The sequence below is a fragment of the Notolepis coatsorum genome (genome assembly GCF_963971535.1).
Source record: "Notolepis coatsorum genome assembly, chromosome: 14".
Classification (NCBI taxonomy): domain Eukaryota; kingdom Metazoa; phylum Chordata; class Actinopteri; order Aulopiformes; family Paralepididae; genus Notolepis; species Notolepis coatsorum.
Window position 1 is genome coordinate 95,410,150 of NC_140178.1, and position 22,915 is coordinate 95,433,064.

The 22,915-nt window shown below is 43.0% G+C and overlaps 1 protein-coding gene across 1 annotated transcript in view; it reads left to right on the plus strand.

The window, feature by feature from the left end:
- The first annotated feature begins 1,615 nt into the window (after nucleotides 1-1,615).
- Nucleotides 1,616-22,915, plus strand: part of gng13b (guanine nucleotide binding protein (G protein), gamma 13b) — an 81,896-nt gene continuing 60,596 nt past the window's right edge. Inside the window, exon 1 of the mRNA XM_084328918.1 lies at nucleotides 1,616-1,744. The gene's annotated coding sequence lies outside the window, so the exon portion shown is untranslated. The remainder of the gene's footprint in view (nucleotides 1,745-22,915) is intronic.

A 22,915-nucleotide genomic window follows, 5' to 3' on the forward strand; every position in this document is an offset into this window, starting at 1 on the left:
AGCTGTACTGTATTGTACCCATTCTGCAATCTGTTAATAAAGTTTTCAATCAATCAATCAATCAAACCTGGCTAGCCTATTTAGCTGATGTCGGCCATTGGCTCCTTGCTGCTTTTCTCTGGTATAGACCCTCTTCTTGTTGGATTTAAGTGTTGATCTTTGTCCTTTTGGATCTCTCATACATGCTCTAGTCTCTCTCTAACACACACACACATGACAAACACACATGTTCTCTCTCTCTCTCTCTCTTTCTCTTTCTAACACACACAGTCTGCCTATGGCGGCCTTTCTCGATGGCTAGGCTGTGCTCAAGGATCTTCAGTCACAGTGCTCAGGTATTCTGCCACTGTGTACTCTCTGTTTAGGGCCAAATAGCATTTCAATTTCTTTCCAATGTGTGTCTCTCTCTCTCTCTCTCTCTCTCTCTCTCTCTCTTGGATTTAAGTGTTGATCTTTGTCCTTTTGAATCTCTCATACATGCTCTAGTCTCTCTCTAACACACACACACATGACAAACACACATGTTCTCTCTCTCTCTCTCTCTCTCTCTCTTTCTAACACACACAGTCTGCCTATGGCGGCCTTTCTCGATGGCTAGGCTGTGCTCAAGGATCTTCAGTCACAGTGCTCAGGTATTCTGCCACTGTGTACTCTCTGTTTAGGGCCAAATAGCATTTCAATTTCTTTCCAATGTGTCTCTCTCTCTCTCTCTCTGTACACTGTATATTGACTGTAGAACGGGAGCTCTCTCTCGCTCTCTCTTTTGCTATATGTTGACTGTATCATGCCCCGCCTCGGGCCGCGTTAAATCTCGCACAGGGCCTCGCATTTCTCCCAGGCGGCCCTGCACACACACACACACACACACACACACACACACACACACACACACACACATATGCAGTACTTAGAGACAGCAAAATAAGGAAAGTGGGATACTGAGGAGGATAAAATACTATGGGGGAAGTGGAGAGAGAGAGATAGAGATAGAGAGAGAGAGAGTCTTAGAGAGATAGAGTGTAGAGAATGATAGAGTAGAGAGAGAGAGAGAGAGAGAGAGAGAGAGAGAGAGAGAGAGAGAGAGAGAGAGAGAGAGAGAGAGAGAGAGAGAGAGAGAGAGAGAGAGAGAGAGAGAGAGAGAGAGAGAGAGAGAGAGAGAGAGAGAGATGTTGCTCCATAAACTCTTCCTTTTTGCCGTGTTGATTAGGGAGGGGAGGAGGGATGCGCAAATGCCTAATCCCCCCCCCCCCCCCCCCCCCCCACTCCAGCTCTCGCTCACTCTCTCTACTGGTTCACTTGCTTCGCCAACTCGCATCCTCTGGGACGGACACGCACACACAAGCACTGGACGCACGCACGCACGCACACGCTCAAATAGGATCCCGGAGGCGAAAAAAGGCGAGAAGCAAGGAGTGTGAAGAGCAGCAGTCAGTCCCGCTCATCAAGTTGTTCGGTATTTTGTCGGTCTCTCTGAGTCGTTCGCCACCTGCACTCCCGTTGTGTCAACAGCAGCGGGTTGTACCGAGAAGAACAGAACTCCAGAGACAGACACAGACTATAGTCGTCATCGCCTGTTTACTTTACTCCGGAGACTGCGGAATTTATCCTCTCCGTTCCCGTGGAAGGACCGGGGCGCACAGCCACACTATTCTAGGAGACTGTGTTTCTGTCTGACGGTCCTGTCTGTCCTGGTCAGTCTCCCTCATCAGGAGACAGCAACAGCCTTCACCGGCAAACCAGTCAGGTAAGCAGTGCTGTGTTACTGTCACTGTGGACCAGTATAGGACTGAACACAGCGTAATTAAACGATCCTTAAGGTCGTTTTATTGCGTTTACGCGAAAGATGGCACACAAGTTATAGACTTGCATTGGGTTGTTGCATCGCAGCATTACCCCCCCCCCCCCACCCCACCCACCCAACCTCCTCCAATGTACAGTTTCTACGTCAAATATACTCTCTTTTCTGGACTCTTTTTGTATCACAAACAGTAGCCTACTGTATTTGCAAATCTGGTATGTCATACTGTCTATCTGTATGTGTATGTCATATATGATGAATTGAAAATGGGGGACCCTGATGTAAACAAGACGAAAGTATTTCTCTGGTCTGCATCCCCTTAACAATTGTGTGTATTGAGCTGTACTGTACTGTACCCATTCTGCAATCTGTTAATAAAGTTTTTGATCAATCAATCAATCAATCAATCAATCAATCAATCAATCAATCAATCAATCAATCAATCAGCATGAAGCAGTTGGCTGCTTGGAGATATATAAGACCAGCGTTATATGGTGTTATATGTTACTTCGTGATTTACACCTCCACTCCACCGCCTTCCCAGTGCACATGATGCAGCGCATGAACCCACGAATGTTACAAAAAACTTGGACGTGTTCTCTTACTTCCCACGTCTATTCTCTCTCTCGCCTCACTCAACCGATCCCCTTTTGAAGATAGACGATGAATGAATGAAATTAATGACAACTTTATTTAACAGATTGCAGAATGGGTACAATACAGTACGGCTCAATACACACAATTGTTAAGGGGATGCAGACCAGAGAAAGACGTTTGTCTTGTTTACATCAGGGTCCCCCATTTTCAATTCATATTGACATTTATGACATACTCATAAATGCATTATGTGCACAAGTTATGGCATAGGGACATACAGGCATTTAGTACTGTTACATTTGTGACAGATATTCAAATATTCAGTACTGTTACCCATTAGGGGTGTAACGGTACACAAAATCCACGGTTCGGTACGTACCTCGGTTTTGAAGTCACGGTTCGGTATTATTTTCGGTACAGTAAAAAAAATTAGCTTTTCATTTTTCTACTTATTTATTTAACTGTATTAAACAATATAAAACGAATTGGCCATAATTTACTCAGCAAACTAATGCTTACTGCTGTAACCTACTAATACCACTTAATGTAAATCTGAAGATTATTATATAGCAGATGCCTTGGACAACTGTAGCGTGTGCTTGTTTATACAGAGCCCCTTTCATGAGCAAGCCCTGCTTGAATACAGGGGCAGGGCTTGCTACAGTCACAAAAGGGGCTAGTTTATACAGAGCTGGTATGACTTGCTGGCTGAAATACGGACGAGAGGGAACTAGGTAGCGGGGCTCTATTACTTTTAACATGTGCTTAAACCCAGTGTTCTCGACAACGGAGTACAATCGCAGATCTGCTGCTTTAAAAACACATATGGCGTTTGTTATTGCTTTGGCCCGGTCTGAATTAATAGCGAGATGCTGCTTGAATGCCACAGGGAGCTGGGTTTGCTTCTTCGGTGTACCAGTGATATTCACATTAGGGTGATGCCGTTTCAAATGCGTGATAAAGTTCGCAATAAAGTTGAACAATGCCGTCAACGTAGCCCCTTTCGTGACTGTGATGCAAGGCAATCCACCTGTCTTTGTCCATTACTGTGGTTAACTGGGAATCCGAAATGATCCCAAACGGGAGACTTTAATGTTGTGGGAGCATCTTCTAGCTCTGGCTGGTCAGTTAGTATTGACTCGCCATAATATGCTATGCTGAATTACAGCTCTCGTGCAGTGTAGCTGCGCGCTGCGTGGGATGAACAAACAACATCCGGTTAGTTGTGCACGTTATATTAGGGCCGGGGGGATTTAAGTTCAGCAAAAAAAGGTTCCATACCGTTGCAATCGTTCGGTGCACAGCGCGTACTGTACCGGAGGACCACATTGAGGCGGTACAGTACGTATCCGCATACTGTTACACCCCTATTACCCATAGATCCTGACAGTATAAATATGATGGGGAGGGGACTGTACATTAGGAGGGGGTGGGTGGGTGGGAGAGAAATATACATAAGGTGGGGAGAGAATATACAATACATGCAGTGGGGAGGAGACTGTACATTAGGAGGGGGTGGGAGTGGGGGGTTTGGGCATTTACGGTGGCCAGTTTTGAATTGCAGCCTCCCGTAGGTGCTCTTTAAGAGTGGTTTTGAAAGTGGGTAGTGATTCACATTCCTTTACAGCTTTGGGTATGGCGTTCCACATTGATGTGGCATAATTGCGAACCGCGTTTAGTCCCTTGTTTGAGCCGAATCTGGGTTTAACATGATTTGTTGAGCTTCCTCTGGTGTTGTGGTCGTGGTATTCACTGACCTTTGGGAAGTATTTTGACATGTACATGGATACCTTAGTCGTATAGTGTATCTTGTAGACCAGGCCCATTGCAAGTTGCTGTACTCTGTCGTCTACTCTAAGCCATCCTAGGTTGTCAAAGTGGGCAGGGGTGAGGTGGGTTCTAGGGGTAAGGTCAGGTAGAAGTCTGACCAGTTTGTTTTGTGCTGTTTGTAATCTTGTTTTTAGCGTTTTTGAGGTGCTTTGGTACCATGAGGTAGGGCTGGGCGATATGGCCTAAATATGATATCACGATATTTTCTGACCTTTCGGCGATACACGATACGCATCACGATGTTTTTCTTTTTTTCCCCAAACAATTCATTATGAGGCTTACCAAGACAGTATTTGAGTTTGCAAGCTAACATTAAAGACAAAATAAAATACCCATGCATTTAGCATTTTTATATTATATATTAGATTTAGATTATTGGATTATTAGATTATATATTGCATATATTTAGCAATGAGATATTATATGATTTAGATATGAAATATGATGAATTGAAAATGGGGGACCCTGATGTAAACAAGACGAAAGTCTTTCTCTGGTCTGCATCCTCCAGTCCACTGTTGACTGTTGTTGTATTGAGCTGTACTGTATTGTACCTATGCTGCAATCTGTTAATAACGTTTATATTCATTCAGTCGGCAAACAGAATCATTTTGATTGACAGTCGCGTCTGCCAATTACGTCACATTGCTTGCACCCGCCCTGCTGTTCTTAGCACCAATCGGCAAGCGTCATTCGGCAAGCGTCATTTTTTACTTCCGCCATTGGAGAGCTCAATGAAAACAACAATGGCAGCGGCCGACGTTTAGCTTTGAGCTCTGCAGAATGACTAAACGACTGGAGGCATAATGATTTTACTGCAACGGATGTTATAATAAAAGCCTTTCCATACATCTGTCTGATTGAAAACGTTATTAACAGACCGCAGAATGGGCACAACGGAGTCAGCACGGGCTGAGATATGAACGGCTAATGCTTGCTATATCTAGGTCGACCTCGGTCGTTGCTATGTAAATACGCTGATGTTATTGAAAGTGTAACTATATAACGTCAATGCCACAAAACGAATGCCTTTGTTATCATAAGTAGTAACTTTTGATGCAGTAGTGTGTGTGTGGGGCGGCGCTGTTCAAAAGTGTCAACGTGTGGACCAGATTGACGCAACACAAGCCTCTTGGGCAAAACATCACGATATCCACGATACGTTTAAAAAGTGTATCGTTAATGAACTGTACCCGATATTTATATAATATCGTCATATCGCCCAGCCCTACCATGAGGTGCAAGCATAGTCGTAGTACCCTTGGATGAGTGCTCCTGCCAGAGTCTTCAGGGTATTCTTGTTTACCAGAGAGGAGATCCGGTACAAGAATCTAGTTCGTTGGTTGACTTTTTTTATTACATTGGATGCCATTTTGTCACAGGAAAGATTTGCCTCTAGGATGGAACCCAGGTAGGTAATTTCATCTTTCCTTGTGACAATATTGTCACCCACTGTAACTGAGAAGCCGTCGGTCTTGCTGAGTTTGTTATTTGAACCGAAGAGAATGGACTCTGTTTTGCCCATGTGTAATGATAGTTTGTTATCAGCGAGCCATATGCAGATTTTGCCTAGTTCCGAGCTGAGGGGTTTTTCAACCTGCAACTTGTTCTTGTCAGAGACCAGCAGGGCTGAGTCGTCCGCAAACAGGAACAAGTTGCAGTCACAGGCTGACGACATGTCATTTGCATAAATTAGGAACAGTAGCGGTCCTAGTATGCTTCCTTGTGGAATACCACAGCTCACTGTGAGGGGGGGGGGGGGGGGTAGAGTACCGTTTACCTCCACCATCTGTTCTCTCCCCTCCAGGTAGGATTGCATCCAGCTCACTGATAAACTCCAAACCAATTGCTTTTAGCTTGTCAATCAGAATGGAGTGATTGACAGTGTCGAAGGCCTTTTGTAGGTCCAGCATGACCATGCCGCAGTATTTGCCCGCGTCCACCTTGTTTGATGTGGTCGTTCAAATAGAGAAGGCATGTGTCAGTGGAGTGGGATGTTCTGAAGCCAGATTGGAATTCGTAGATTAGATTTTTTTCCGCCAGGTACTTTTCGACCTGTTCGTAGACTATTTTCTCCATGACTTTCGAGATGGAGGTAAGAATAGAAACAGGGCGGTAGTTAGGGATGTGTACCGGTACTTTTGAGGTACCGAACCGAAACACGTCGGTACTACCGAGTATCGATTCAAGTGAGATACCGAATCTTTTTTTACCTTTTTTCTTTTCATGTCAACGTTCACACGCACAAAGGCACAATATATGCTTACCTAGGATTTTACTTGATTCAACAACAAAGCAGTCGGAGCAATGGTAAGCCGAAAACTGTCGAAATTGTAGTTATTTGAAGTTTGGATTTTTTTTCACGACTGAGGTAGGTAAATTACATTTCTTGAGACTAAAGTACAGAAAAAAGGTCCCGTTGGGTACCGGTATCGATTCACAGGTACCGGTATCGGTACCATTATCGGTTCAAATGTGAAAGGTACCCATCCCTAGCGGTAGTTGCCTGGGTCTAATTTGCTGCCCTTTTATGTTTGAGAATCTGGTTTTAAGTTTTTTACTGCAGCCTAGTTGATTATTGAGTAATTTCCAAATGTTTTCCTCAGTTTTGTCATTGATGACATTTTTTTTTGCGGTTTTGATCATGGTGTTTACGTCATTTCTTAGTCTGCTTTTGAATTTTCTGTTCAACCACGTGGGCTTGGAGTTCACTGTTTGAGCTTTTGGAAAGCTTTGTCTGACTTTTATGAAGTTCAGAGCATTTTTTGTCTCTGGTTTTTATAGCGGCCAGTATTTCAGTGTGCAGCCATGGCTCAGCGCGATTTTTAACCCTGGTGGTTCTTAGGGGTGCCATGTTGTTGAGTATTGTTGTGAATTTGGTTTTGAATCCAAGCCATGTTTCTTCAACCTGTGTACCACTGAGTTCATCTGACCAGTCCATGCTCTCCAGTTCTTGGTTAAAGGCCTCTCTAGAGTAGGTTTTGAGGTCTCTAGATGTGACTGTTTTGTGACAGCCGGCCTTCTGTTTTAGCTTTTTGCGGGTACAGAAAATCATATAATGATCACTTAACCCGCATGCTATCACCCCTTTATTGGAGATCATGGACTTGTCAGAGGTCAAAATGAGGTCAATGGTGGTTTGTGTTGAATCACTTACTTTTGTGGGTAGGGTGATTAGCTGGCTGAAACCGTGCAGATCAGAAAACCTACTGAAGGCCTGCTTTGCTCGTCCTGTAGGCTATACACTTGTACACGGAATGCGGCTCTAAATGTTCTCTTTAGTTTTCACCTGGGAGAGGCCACAGACGTACAGTATACACAAGCGCTCACACACACACACACACACACACACACACACACACACACACACACACACACACACACACACACACACACACACACACACACACACACACACACACACACACACACACACACACACACACACACACACACACACACACCATATCGATCGCATCGGATCAATAGCAGCATTTTCATACCGGGCAGTTGTCGCACATGCACGTCTCAGTCAGTAGACGTCATTGAAGTGCTGGACGGACAGCCTCTTGTAAAATCTCAAACATCTGTCAGTATCTGGCATTTCCTCACAGTCTCTGGTGGAGCAAGCAGCTGGTTCACTCTCCTAGTCTCAGTCAGACAGACAGACAGACAGACAGACAGACAGACAGACAGACAGACAGACAGACAGACAGACAGACAGACAGACAGACAGACAGACAGACAGACAGACAGACAGACAGACAGACAGACAGACAGACAGACAGACAGACAGTTAATCAATCAGTTTTACTGCAGACGAAGAGAAAGACAGACAGATAGACAGACAGTCAGAGACAGACATATACAGTAGTTAGACAGACAGAAAGACAGATAGACAGAGAGTCAGTCAGTTAGACAGATAGATAGACCGAAAGACAGACAGACAACTAGACAAACAGACAGACAGTATATATAGGCTTAGCCTGTTCTGGTCTATTTTTAGTCTATTTACAATGCAGCAGCTATACCGGGAACAAGATACTCAGGTTTTTTTGTTTGTTTTGTTTTCTATCCCCCCCCCCCCCCCTTCCCTCCCTCCACCTGTTCTCACTCATCTCAATTTCTCTTTCAGCCATTTCTCTCTTTCTCTCCCTGGCATTCTGTCTGACTCTATCCCCCTCTCTCCCACTCTGTCTTTGTCTCTCCTCTCTCTCTCTTTGCCCCCCCCTCTCTCTACCCATCATCCAGGTCAGTCTGGGGTATTCAACACATTTAACATTGTTAGTCGCAGACCTCATTGCCACCTGCTCTACCGGCGCATACAGTACGCACACATACACATACGTACACATATGGACACTCTCATTCTCTCTCTCTCTCTCTCTCTCTCTCTCTCTCTCTCTCTCTCTCTCTCTCTCTCTCTCTCTCTCTCTCTCTCTCTCTCTCTCTCTCTCTCTATCTATCTCTCTCTCTCTCTCTCTCTCTTTCTCTCTCTTTTCTCTCTCTCTCTCTCTCTCTCTCTCTCTCTCTCTCTCTCTCTCTCTCTCTCTCTCTCTCTCTCTCCCACACACACATGCATGCACATATTCGTATAATGCACATTTGCATGTGTACACACACACACACACACACACACACACACACACACACACACACACACACACACACACACACACACACACACACACACACTCATGCAAAGTGTCAAAAACACGTGACACGAAGAGAAACGCACTGTGACCCTGTTTGACTAGAGATGATGACTTCATAGAAGACAACACAGTGCTCCATTATATATCACCGCCTCATTATACAACTTACACTTTATTACACTTTTTAAAATGTAATTGTCAGGGCATTCCTGCCACACCGTGTGAACTCTGACTGTATGGACGTCTGTCAGTTCTATCAACGACCTGCTTGTTTAGACTCGTGCAAAAACAGCGGCTGTGCCTCAGTATATCAACACTTTATTAAACAACCTTTTACTTATTTATGAAAAAAATAATATTGAGGAATTTCCGCTTTATTAGACAGTGACGGACAAGGACTCAGTGGGTGAGAGGGGGGCATGATGCAACACAGTGTTTCTCATATATTCTGAGGGTATTTGTGTTGGTGGCAAGCTGTGACAGGTAATATACACAGCTGGAGCAGTGGAAAGGACTTTGTACACGCAATATACATTATTACTGGTATTGTATCAGTTTGGAAAATGCATTTGTCCGGTGCCAAACTGCCATCACAAATAAATCTATATATGGGAAACACTGTAACAAAGGTCTGCATTAAAACGTAGGAGGTTGTGATTACATGGTATGTGCATGGTGGGGAACCAGGACGCTGACTTTAAACTTAGCTTAAAGGTAACTTAATCAATTGTATGTCATTTCACCGGTTTGGTTTTAGTCGTTTATGAAAAGAACAATGAGTTAAATGTAACCTGCTGGAATAAACTATCATGTGATTCTTTAAGCTGAGAACCTGCTTTAACCCTTTCACTACCACACTAACAAATGGTTAACCCTTTCACTGCGACAATACAGAAGGTTAACCCTTTCACTGCCACACGACAAAGGGTTAAGCTAACACCTGTATACTATGAATGACATGAACTGTGTTTTCCTCCTGTGTGTGTGTCTTGGGTTGGGTATTATTGGATATTGGGACTACGGTTTGAGCCACAAATAAACACTGAGAAGGCGCATCCTTACACACACACACACACACACACACACACACACACACACACACACACACACACACACACACACACACACACACACACACACACACACACACACACACACACACACACACACACACACACACACACACACACACACACACACACACACACACACACACACACAAACACACACACACACACACACACACACTTTCTCTTTCTCTCGCACATACTCAAACACACACATGCACGCAAATACACACATGACTACAAGCACACTCTCACACACAATAGGAGACAGAGACTGAGACAGGGTTGTTGAGGTTAATCTCTCCATGCTTTTGACCCAAATCACCATCCGACCTACTAAACCCTAAAACCAAACAAAAACAACCACCCACCCTATATTCCCTCCACACACACACCATAAAAAGCACCATATATCCCTACTACACACACACACACACACACACACACACACACACACACACACACACACACACACACACACACACACACACACACACACACACACACACACACACACACACACACACACACACACACGCACCCTACATACCATACACCGTCAATTCTAAGACTTGTTTGGTGTTGAGGCACACCAACAAAACAATTCATTTCCCCAGTTCTCCCCATAATTAATAGAGGCCTTGCACAGAACGTTTGTGTAGTTATCTGTCTTCCAACATGGCTGCCTGTAACATAGCAACCACTGTTTTGTACGTAATGGAATAGACAATGGTTGCTATGTAAATGGTAAATGGTGTATTTAGCGCTTTTATCCAAAGCGCTTTACAATTTGTTCCTCACATTTTATCCATTCACTCACACACCGGCGGTGGAGGCAACCATGCAAGGTGCCCACCTGCTCATCGGGAGCAATTAGGGTTTAAGTGTCTTGCTCAAGGACACTTCAGCACGCTGCCCAGGAGGAGCGGGAATCGAGAACATTCTGATTACCAGACGACTGCTCTACCTCCTGAGCCACTTTGCCCCAATGGGCAAACAACAGTTGTAAAATCGCAAACATGATATGAGAAATATATCAACACAAATGTGGTGTCTTATTACTGGATCCTGTAAACATGTCACAGTGGAATAGTACCCAACTACCTACTCTACCACTGCACAGAAATTAGGTATTTTCTTTTGAAAGTGGTTAACCCTTTCACTAGCACATCACAAAGGGTTAACCTTTCACTACCACACTACACAGGGTTAACACTTTCACTACCACACTACAAAGGGTTAACCCTTTCACTACCAAACTACAAAGGGTTTACCTTTCACTACCACACTACACAGGGTTAACCTTTCACTACCACACTACAAAGGGTTAACACTTTCACTACCACACTACAAAGGGTTAACGCTTTCACTACCACACTACAAAGGGCTAACCTCTTAAATATCACTATAATATCAGTTATATCAAGTATTGTTGCCAATCAACCAACACATTGTTGGAAAGCTAAAATGGCAGCCGTTCAATTGACACCCTAATTGACACCCAGTTTCGGACAAGTGATCACGTCCAGTTTCGGCTGGCCCTGAATGGACCAGTCACCTCTGACGGTGAAAATAATTGACCGTTTTTGTAGCCAATGAAATGCTGGAGCTAATGGTATCTTAGACAAGGGCTGATTCCTACGGTAAAGGGATAGAAGAAGATTGTTTGTTTTTAGAATGTCTTACTCGCCCGTCCAAATGAATTGAGCGGTCTACCATTTTGGACGAATTATTAATGATACAAACATTACAAAAACATCTGTAAAACACAAATCTTCCATCATCAACTTTGGACCTGTACTAGATAAGACTTCAGGCTATGGAACCGTTATGTTTTCCAGCTCCTACCTCTCAGCTGGAACTCAAAAACAGGCATCTGGCAACAAGTATGTGACAAGTACACGAGTAAACAAAACGTTTATTGTTTTATTGTGTTCAAACCTCTGTAACTCTATCAGGGCTGTACAGTGCGACGAGGTTATCGCTAATTGCCCCTTAATTTGGCCCATGCGCAGTGGTGCAGTGCCAAATTGACAGTAGGTCAAACGCTCCACGTGCGTGCGCATGCGCGCGTGCGCATGCACAGTTTTTTTTGGCAATTTCTTTTTATTTTTTTTTGTCTTGAAATAGAGAAGCTGAAAAAGGTAGCAGTGTATGAAACTTTTGTATCACAAACAGTACTGTATTTGCAAATCTGGTATATGTCATAAATGTATAGATGTAGCAGTACTGTCTATCTGTATGTCGTGTATGTCATATATGTTATGATGAATTGAAAATGGGGGACCCTGATGTAAACAAGACGAAAGTCTTTCTCTGGTCTGCATCCCCTTAACAATTGTATGTATTTAGCTGTACTGTACCCATTCTGCAATCTGTTAATAAAGTTTTCAATCAATCAATCAATCAATCAATCAATCAATCAATCAATCAATCAATCAATCAATCAATCAATTCAGCCATTGGGTGGGACGGTCATGTGACCCAAATCAGCCAATGGAAGCGAGGGTCCTTAAAGTGTGGGTCCTTAAAGTGTTGCGGTCCTGAGAGTGTTGGTGCTCTCGTCCTGCAGCTGGATACTATTGCCTCACAGCGCGGCCGTCAGCGCGCGGCCCTCTGCAGCTGCATGCTTCTCCGGGAGTCCGGTTGGATAATGCCATGTAAAAAGTCGCATGCCTGACATATCGGCATGTAACTCGAGAACCGAGGCACGGATTTTGGCGATCCAGATGGCATTCGAACGGCAACGAATAGCGCTTTATTCGGTAATTTATATGTTCGGCGAAAAATGCAGCCCCGAGCCTTCAGATGCTCGCAAAGGCCCGTGAAACTGAAACTGAAACTGAAAAACAGTGAAACCCCGGACATTTCGATGAATTAATAAACCCCCCCCCGGACTCCCCGGACAGGGCGTGAAAAGAGGACATGTCTGGGCAAAAGAGGACGTTTGGTCAGCCTACTCTACCTGTGCTTTTGTTATGTAAAAACGGTGGCCGCGGGCCGAGCCGATACTTGGGAACGAATGGGAACAGCGGATTTTTGTGTGCGTGACTGCGCGTACACGCGGGAACATTTCCGTGCGCGATTGCGCGTACTTCAGCCTCAGTGAGCGAGGTATAACGCCGTTATACCGAGTTATACCAGCACTGCAACACTGCCCATGCGAGTGGAAAATAATATTTGGGGGCAACCTTGCGAGTAGTGATTTCAACCCTTCATTCGCATTTCACTCCTAAATTAATCCATACAAATTGGATACAAAAATTGTAAAACATTAGCCTACAACCAGGGCTGTACAGTGCGACATAATGTTGCGGTCCTATGAAAAAATCTGTCGGCGATGAATGAATTTACTGCATAGCCGTGCGATAGCCTGTGTGTGGAAAAAATATTTGCGTGTACTGTGAAGTGAATCTGGGCCATGCTATTCTACTTGGTAGTTGTAGTCTATATCCCGGATATACATAAACATTAATTGGCATAGATCTCTATAAACGGCCCAACACATTGATCACTTTTTTTTTTTTTTTTTTTTTTATCTTATGTTGTGGGACTTGTACAGCACTTTCATAAACTTTGTTGTTTTTAAATGTGCTCTATAAATAAAGTGGGTTGGATTAATTAATTAAGTAGCCCCTTTCGTGACTGAGCCAACAAGGTTTCACTCGGCTGTGTGTGTGATTTAATTCAAGGTGGATCGCTGTTGTCGTTTGAACAACTTCAGATTTCATGGGAACTACCAATCCCCCAAATCAAGAATGTTTAAGATGAATGAAGTAAGATTTTGATTATTTGAAATATGGCCTGTGTAGACTAAACTATGCACAGAATTATGTCAGTCTACAAGGTCCGGATTCTACATGGTCCGGCAATGTAGACCTTGTAGACTCCACTACAGACCAATTATCAGTGAATGTTCATGCATTTTTAAGAAGGGCAACTTCCACAAAAAAACAAAGAACTCACCAAAACATCTCAGTAGCACCTTATCTAAATTGTATTTCCTATTTTGTTTATTCATCCCAGTATCTTTCTTTCTTATGTGTGGAATTCTACAAGGCATGTAGGTGTATATGTATTTGAGGATGATATCCTTCAAACAGGCAATAGTGATGATATAATTTGGGCAGTGCTGAGCTGGGTTACTTTCCTCCAGTGTATTTGTCCCCCGGCCCCACCCAATGGCCCCATGCGCGCGCGCGCACACACACACACACACACACACACACACACACACACACACACACACACACACACACACACACACACACACACACACACACACACACACACACACACACACACACACAGTTTGAATTTTTTATTTTATTTTTTTTTAAACTTCGATTTCTTTTTAATGTTCGAAGCTTGTGCCATCGAACGAAGCTTCGAAGCTTCGAAGTATTTAAGACAGCCCTAGAAACAAAGGTATGCAGAGTTTCTTGTCCTCCTGATTAATGCATGCAATGGTGTGTGTGTAGGGTGACCAGATGCAAAAAGTCCAAAAGTGGGACAACAGTAAGATTTTGGTGGGACAAAGTGGGACAACAGTAAGATTTTGGTGGGACAAAGTGGGACAGATAGATAATGTAAATTTTTTTATTAGAATAACTGAGTCTGGCAAAATGACAGGAGCTAGTTTCATACCACAGTCGGCTGACCTGTATGAATGGGAGTGTTGTACTGTGTGATAGACACTTGTTATCTCAGCTGCAGTGACCTTGTCCGTCTGGCTATCATCGTCATATCATCATTTGGTTTAAAAAGAAACGTATCCATAGATCTGGATGTTTCTTTTTGGTGAACCACTTTCAAGTGAGACTCACGTCCACTGTGGCGCTTCAAGTCGTATTCTCCTCCATGCGCAATTGAAAACGAACTATGACACAAAACACAGAAAGCCTGCTGCGGATTGCCTGCCATCTGCCTCACTCAGTCATGTGTCGTTTGCCAGTCTTGGTTGTAACTGCCGGTCCGTTTCTTTTTACTGCTTTCCATCTTGAACTAGTTCGCTTGTAATGTTGTTGTGTTTTTTTTGACCAATCAGATTTGCGATATGAGGTAGCGTCACAAGTTCAACTCTCACGAGCAGAGCAGTGCGCTAAATTACTATAACCAATCAGATCTGCGATATGAGGTAGCGTCACGACTCAGTCACGTCACAAGCAGGCAAGCAGCGCGCTAAAGTACTATAACCAATCAGAGCAATGTGTGTGGACAAGAGGTGGGTTGCTACGTTTACTGTCTGTAGGGAGGGGCTTTTAGACGCATGTTTTTTTTTGGCTTCGAAAAGAGGGACATCCTCTCAATATGAGGGACGCGGGACATTTGGTCAAATGGTGGGACAGTACAACCAAAAGGGGGACACCTGGTCACCCTATGTGTGTGTTGTGGTGATCTCATTCAAGAAGCACTACAAGCGCGCGCACACACACACAGTTTGTTGTTTTTGTTCTATTAGTGATTTACACACTTTCTCAGTTGGTTAATTATAAAAGATACAAACCTGAAAACAAAAGCACTTAAATGTTAAATAAAAGGACCACAGTAATGAGGCAGGAGGAACATATTTGTTTGCACTATAATGGTAAAATTGTTATTTAAAAATGTGCCCTAAAAAATATTCTGTGCCCCTAGCAAGTGTGCCCCTAGTGAAAAAGCTTAGCGTACAGCCCTGTCTATTACATTAGTGATTCTTCACAATTTCATAAATCGCAAATTACTTTGGGTAGACAGCCTGTTTTTTTACTTTTTATGGGTGTGTGTGAAAACAAAACATACCCTGATGACATTCTCTCACATTCCCTTAAGAAAAAGTCTCATGGCATCCCCAAAAAAAGTATCATGGCCTTCCAAAAAAAAGTATCATGGTATTTCCAAGAAAAAGCATCATGGTATTTCCAAGAATTAAAAAGTATCATGCTATTTAAAAAAGTTAAGTATTAAAAGTATTTTTTAGTCACTGCAATGATGGTAGTGACCAAAGAAATTATGTAAATACTAGGGGTGGAACGGTTCCCAAAATCGACGGTTCGGTTCGCGTCTATACTTTCCGCAACGGAGCTCGGTTTCCGGGTACCTCTGATTGGCCGCGACCCCCACTTGACCCGCGCTAGCACGCCTCCTTATCCACCGCTGCCGCTACAGCTCGCCGCTGTGTTGACACTCGCCTGTGTGTTGACGCGCGCGCGGCTGATGCTGCACTTAGCGCTGACTGAGAAAGTAAACATTACAGTTCTATTTTATAAAATGCTAATTGTAAATATGTTTAAGTCCACTCCACATTACAGTTGATGCGCGTTTCTTGACTGGCGTTGCATAAGATTTACATTTAGTCAGCTAGCTGATAACTGCATAAGCAGCATATTAAGATGACTGCGTTTCCTGACTCAGATTGGCGGGCACGACAATAGCATTTCTTGACTCAGGCGTCTATGCCAAATACAGCTGATAAGCAGCATATTAAGATGACGCGACAATATTATTAAACAAGAGAGCTCTGTCATTGAAGTGGGTGGTGTTACCAACAGCGCGCTTCTTGACTCAGAGTGGCGCGTTTCTTGACTCAGGAAGCGAGCGTACAGCTGATAACTGCATAAGCGAGCATATTAAGATGACGCGACAATATTATTAAACAAGAGAGCTCTGTCATTGAAGTGGGTGGTGTTACCAACAGCGCGCTTCTTGACTCAGAGTGGCGCGTTTCTTGACTCAGGAAGCGAGCGTACAGCTGATAACTGCATAAGCAGCATATTAAGATGACGCGACAATATTATTAAACAAGAGAGCTCTGTCATTGAAGTGGGTGGTGTTACCAACAGCGTGTTTCTTGACTCAGAGTGGCACGTTTCTTGACTCAGGAAGCGAGCGTCTCTGCGCTGCAACACAGCGGCGAGCTGTAGGGGCAGTGGCAGCGGTGGATAAGGGGGCGTGCTAGCGCGGGTCACGTGGGGGTCGCGGCCAATCAGAGGAACCCGGAAACTGAGCTCCGTTGCGGAAATTATAGACACGTTCGGTTCAGGCACGTTGGAACAGGGGGTGCGGGGGGAGCGGCATCACCCCCTCTAGTGGCAGCTTCAATTACTGCACAAAAGTAAAAACGGTATTTTTATATACTGTAACATATATATAATATAAGTTATAAGTTTATCCTGCTCAAAGCACTTGACTTCACCATTACACTGACACACTTGTAAATACGTTAATTCTTGTTAGATTGCCCGACTGTATTATTTTCCTCGCTGTGTGAAATACTACAGTTGCGTCTGAGGGGAGTGGCCACTGGCTGACAGTGCTACCTGTCTCGGGTGTCGGAGAGGAGACGCACAGATGAGAGAGGAGATGAGACTGAATGAATGAAAACTTTATTTAACAGATTGCAGAATGGGTACAATACAGTATGGCTCAATACACACAATTAAGGGAATGCAGACCAGAGAAAGACATTTGTCTTGTTTACATCAGGGTCCCCCATTTTCAATTCATAGTGTTCATAGACGCACCAAAATCCATTGCGGGGTGAAAATTTGCCGCAAAACATTAATATCGTTGGAACCGTTTGTGTTCAATTGTATCTGAATCGGGAGATGATCTTCTCTCGTCACAATTGAAATTGTATTTCTCCGTCGAGCAAAAGCTGGCTAGCAGTCTCATTGAATAATATACGCATTCCGAAAGTCTATAAACTTGTGCATAACGGAGCAGAGGTCCCCAACCATCGGGTCGCGGACGATGTAATATAAAACACATAATTAGCCGTGCATTGATAATACAATTGGTATCAGCTGTGTAACGTCTTAATTTTGGCGCGACAGAGTCGTTGTAGGAGATGCATTATTCAATCTAACATTGAAGCTAACCCATATATAGAAATTTGTCATACAGACTTGGAGATGGAGCCAAGTGAGGTATTCAGAAGTTCAAGTGAGGTTTGTTTGTTTTTATTTCTTCAGGCTTGAAAAGTCAAAATAAAACAATTATTATGTTCTTCTCGTTTGCCTCACGTCTCACGTCATTTTCAGTTAAAGGGTCATTAGAAATAACTTATTTCAAAGCCATTCTAAACAACGAACGTTCCTCTCACGGCGTTCTGGAAAAAAATTATTCAGAAAGGCTGCACCCCCTGCCGATTTAAAGTTCCAAAGTGCCTGGTTCGGTTCGTATCACGGTTTTAGGTTTACGGTGTTCGGTTCGGTATACATTGTTTTTTATTTAAAAAGAATGTAACACTCAAAATACCATACATAAGATATATAGCCTAAAAATAATCCAACTTTTCAGTTATTCTCAAGGACGTAGTCATGCAAAAACTGAAAGAATGAGGCCATTTGACATCAGGCACATTATCTTGACAGTGACGGTTAGAGCTAGGTGATATTTTGGTACAGCAAGAGGGGAGGCATTGCTGATTTAAACATGCTTCTCAAAAAGGTTTACCTTTAATAATGTTTGGCACACAAAGACCGAACTGACTGAAAAATATAGGCAACATTTGTCAAAGTATTAACTTAGTGCAAACAAACAAAATAATTAAACCTTTCCATTTTTTTGGCCAATTTTTTTTTTTAAACACACATATAAACAAACATGACAACACACGATAAGATACACAAGCATTAATATACAGTGTATATCCAACGAAATTACCATTTATACCAATGTCTTATACAGGATATACCCCTAATACCTGTTATCTAAAAACCTACACACATATGCTCCAGCTCGAACCCCCCCCTCCCGGACCCCTCTTTGGATAGTACCTCCATTATCCCTCGCTCCTAACCAGACACTACCATTATAAGCTAGCTTTTATTCTCTCCACCACTTCTAACCACATTGACATTTTGGATTCATTGAGACCCAGAATTCTTGCTGTAGATATTTCTTGATAAATCACATCGAGATATGTAAGAAACCAAACTTTCCGGCACATTTTTTCCGGTTGAAACCAGCGTGATGCGATCAGCTTTTTAGCTACTGTGATACCCGATAAAACCAATCTCTTTAGCTGTGGATTTACTGCAAACTCAAAAACATCATTGACACTCGCCTGTGTGTTGACGCGCGCGCGGCTGATGCTGCACTTAGCGCTGACTGAGAAAGTAAACATTACAGTTCTATTTTATAAAATGCTAATTGTAAATATGTTTAAGTCCACTCCACATTACAGTTGATGCGCGTTTCTTGACTGGCGTTGCATAAGATTTACATTTAGTCAGCTAGCTGATAACTGCATAAGCAGCATATTAAGATGACTGCGTTTCCTGACTCAGATTGGCGGGCACGACAATAGCATTTCTTGACTCAGGCGTCTATGCCAAATACAGCTGATAAGCAGCATATTAAGATGACGCGACAATATTATTAAACAAGAGAGCTCTGTCATTGAAGTGGGTGGTGTTACCAACAGCGCGCTTCTTGACTCAGAGTGGCGCGTTTCTTGACTCAGGAAGCGAGCGTACAGCTGATAACTGCATAAGCGAGCATATTAAGATGACGCGACAATATTATTAAACAAGAGAGCTCTGTCATTGAAGTGGGTGGTGTTACCAACAGCGCGCTTCTTGACTCAGAGTGGCGCGTTTCTTGACTCAGGAAGCGAGCGTACAGCTGATAACTGCATAAGCAGCATATTAAGATGACGCGACAATATTATTAAACAAGAGAGCTCTGTCATTGAAGTGGGTGGTGTTACCAACAGCGTGTTTCTTGACTCAGAGTGGCACGTTTCTTGACTCAGGAAGCGAGCGTCTCTGCGCTGCAACACAGCGGCGAGCTGTAGGGGCAGTGGCAGCGGTGGATAAGGGGGCGTGCTAGCGCGGGTCACGTGGGGGTCGCGGCCAATCAGAGGAACCCGGAAACTGAGCTCCGTTGCGGAAATTATAGACACGTTCGGTTCAGGCACGTTGGAACAGGGGGTGCGGGGGGAGCGGCATCACCCCCTCTAGTGGCAGCTTCAATTACTGCACAAAAGTAAAAACGGTATTTTTATATACTGTAACATATATATAATATAAGTTATAAGTTTATCCTGCTCAAAGCACTTGACTTCACCATTACACTGACACACTTGTAAATACGTTAATTCTTGTTAGATTGCCCGACTGTATTATTTTCCTCGCTGTGTGAAATACTACAGTTGCGTCTGAGGGGAGTGGCCACTGGCTGACAGTGCTACCTGTCTCGGGTGTCGGAGAGGAGACGCACAGATGAGAGAGGAGATGAGACTGAATGAATGAAAACTTTATTTAACAGATTGCAGAATGGGTACAATACAGTATGGCTCAATACACACAATTAAGGGAATGCAGACCAGAGAAAGACATTTGTCTTGTTTACATCAGGGTCCCCCATTTTCAATTCATAGTGTTCATAGACGCACCAAAATCCATTGCGGGGTGAAAATTTGCCGCAAAACATTAATATCGTTGGAACCGTTTGTGTTCAATTGTATCTGAATCGGGAGATGATCTTCTCTCGTCACAATTGAAATTGTATTTCTCCGTCGAGCAAAAGCTGGCTAGCAGTCTCATTGAATAATATACGCATTCCGAAAGTCTATAAACTTGTGCATAACGGAGCAGAGGTCCCCAACCATCGGGTCGCGGACGATGTAATATAAAACACATAATTAGCCGTGCATTGATAATACAATTGGTATCAGCTGTGTAACGTCTTAATTTTGGCGCGACAGAGTCGTTGTAGGAGATGCATTATTCAATCTAACATTGAAGCTAACCCATATATAGAAATTTGTCATACAGACTTGGAGATGGAGCCAAGTGAGGTATTCAGAAGTTCAAGTGAGGTTTGTTTGTTTTTATTTCTTCAGGCTTGAAAAGTCAAAATAAAACAATTATTATGTTCTTCTCGTTTGCCTCACGTCTCACGTCATTTTCAGTTAAAGGGTCATTAGAAATAACTTATTTCAAAGCCATTCTAAACAACGAACGTTCCTCTCACGGCGTTCTGGAAAAAAATTATTCAGAAAGGCTGCACCCCCTGCCGATTTAAAGTTCCAAAGTGCCTGGTTCGGTTCGTATCACGGTTTTAGGTTTACGGTGTTCGGTTCGGTATACATTGTTTTTTATTTAAAAAGAATGTAACACTCAAAATACCATACATAAGATATATAGCCTAAAAATAATCCAACTTTTCAGTTATTCTCAAGGACGTAGTCATGCAAAAACTGAAAGAATGAGGCCATTTGACATCAGGCACATTATCTTGACAGTGACGGTTAGAGCTAGGTGATATTTTGGTACAGCAAGAGGGGAGGCATTGCTGATTTAAACATGCTTCTCAAAAAGGTTTACCTTTAATAATGTTTGGCACACAAAGACCGAACTGACTGAAAAATATAGGCAACATTTGTCAAAGTATTAACTTAGTGCAAACAAACAAAATAATTAAACCTTTCCATTTTTGTGGCCAATTTTTTTTTTTAAACACACATATAAACAAACATGACAACACACGATAAGATACACAAGCATTAATATACAGTGTATATCCAACGAAATTACCATTTATACCAATGTCTTATACAGGATATACCCCTAATACCTGTTATCTAAAAACCTACACACATATGCTCCAGCTCGAACCCCCCCCTCCCGGACCCCTCTTTGGATAGTACCTCCATTATCCCTCGCTCCTAACCAGACACTACCATTATAAGCTAGCTTTTATTCTCTCCACCACTTCTAACCACATTGACATTTTGGATTCATTGAGACCCAGAATTCTTGCTGTAGATATTTCTTGATAAATCACATCGAGATATGTAAGAAACCAAACTTTCCGGCACATTTTTTCCGGTTGAAACCAGCGTGATGCGATCAGCTTTTTAGCTACTGTGATACCCGATAAAACCAATCTCTTTAGCTGTGGATTTACTGCAAACTCAAAAACATCATTCAATAGTAATACAGAGGGGTGTACAGGTATATTCCAAGATACGAGTTTTGATAATTGTTGGGTCACATCTTTCCAGAATGTCTTAACTGGTGGGCAGTCCTAATACATGTGCATAAATGTCCCTTCGTCCCCATTTGTACATTGGGAGCATTTGGAGTCTTGTTTAAGACCCATTCTGTTCAGTCTTATAGGAGTCAAGTATGTCCTGTGAATATAGTTAAGATTGATTTGTTGATGGTCCGGGTTCCTTGATGTAAGTCGGACATTTGCCCAGGCTCCTTGCCAATCAAAGTCACTTTCCAGGTCTGGTATATCCCTCCTCCAGACAGAGTCTAGTTGGAGGGTTTCATACGAGGATGTTAGTAATTGATGATAAAAATCTGAAACAAAACCTCTCGATGTCTCTCTTTCATAGAAGAATTTGTGGTATCTGTGGTGTTCAATTGGTATGTCTAATGGAACACCGTGAGACTTCAAACATAGCCGTAACTGTATGTAAAAAAGCCATGTGGACATGGTGAGATAATTTTTTTTGCATATTTCTCCATAACTACAAAAACCCTGTTTGTTAAAAACATCCCCTAATGAGTGTACAGTATGTGGCCACATTATAGACAAAGGCCAACATAAAGTATGCATAATGCTCAACCAGCACTAGACTTTCTTATCAAAAAGTTAAAGTCAGAGAAAAGATGATTAGGGTTTTAAATAAGGACGTTTATGGGGTTTCTTGTATTAATTAATTAATTTGCACTAAGGAATGTTGTAACTGTTGTTATCTTAAAAAAAAGGAGATGTTACAAGGGAATGGGCAATATAAACCCCCCCCAACAGTGGTGTGTGGAGTTGGTACGACCCAGCAGGGACCAGGATGTTATGGGTTGGCAATACAGACGCAGTTGACACGCGTGATTTTTTTCCGTAGCCGCAGTTTGCGAAGACGCTCTCTGATTGGCTAGCCCGCGTACAGCGAAGACCCTCTCTGATTGGTTTAGCTCCGAAGGGCTCTGGGATAGAAATGTCAGCCTTGTACATATATATTCTCTGCT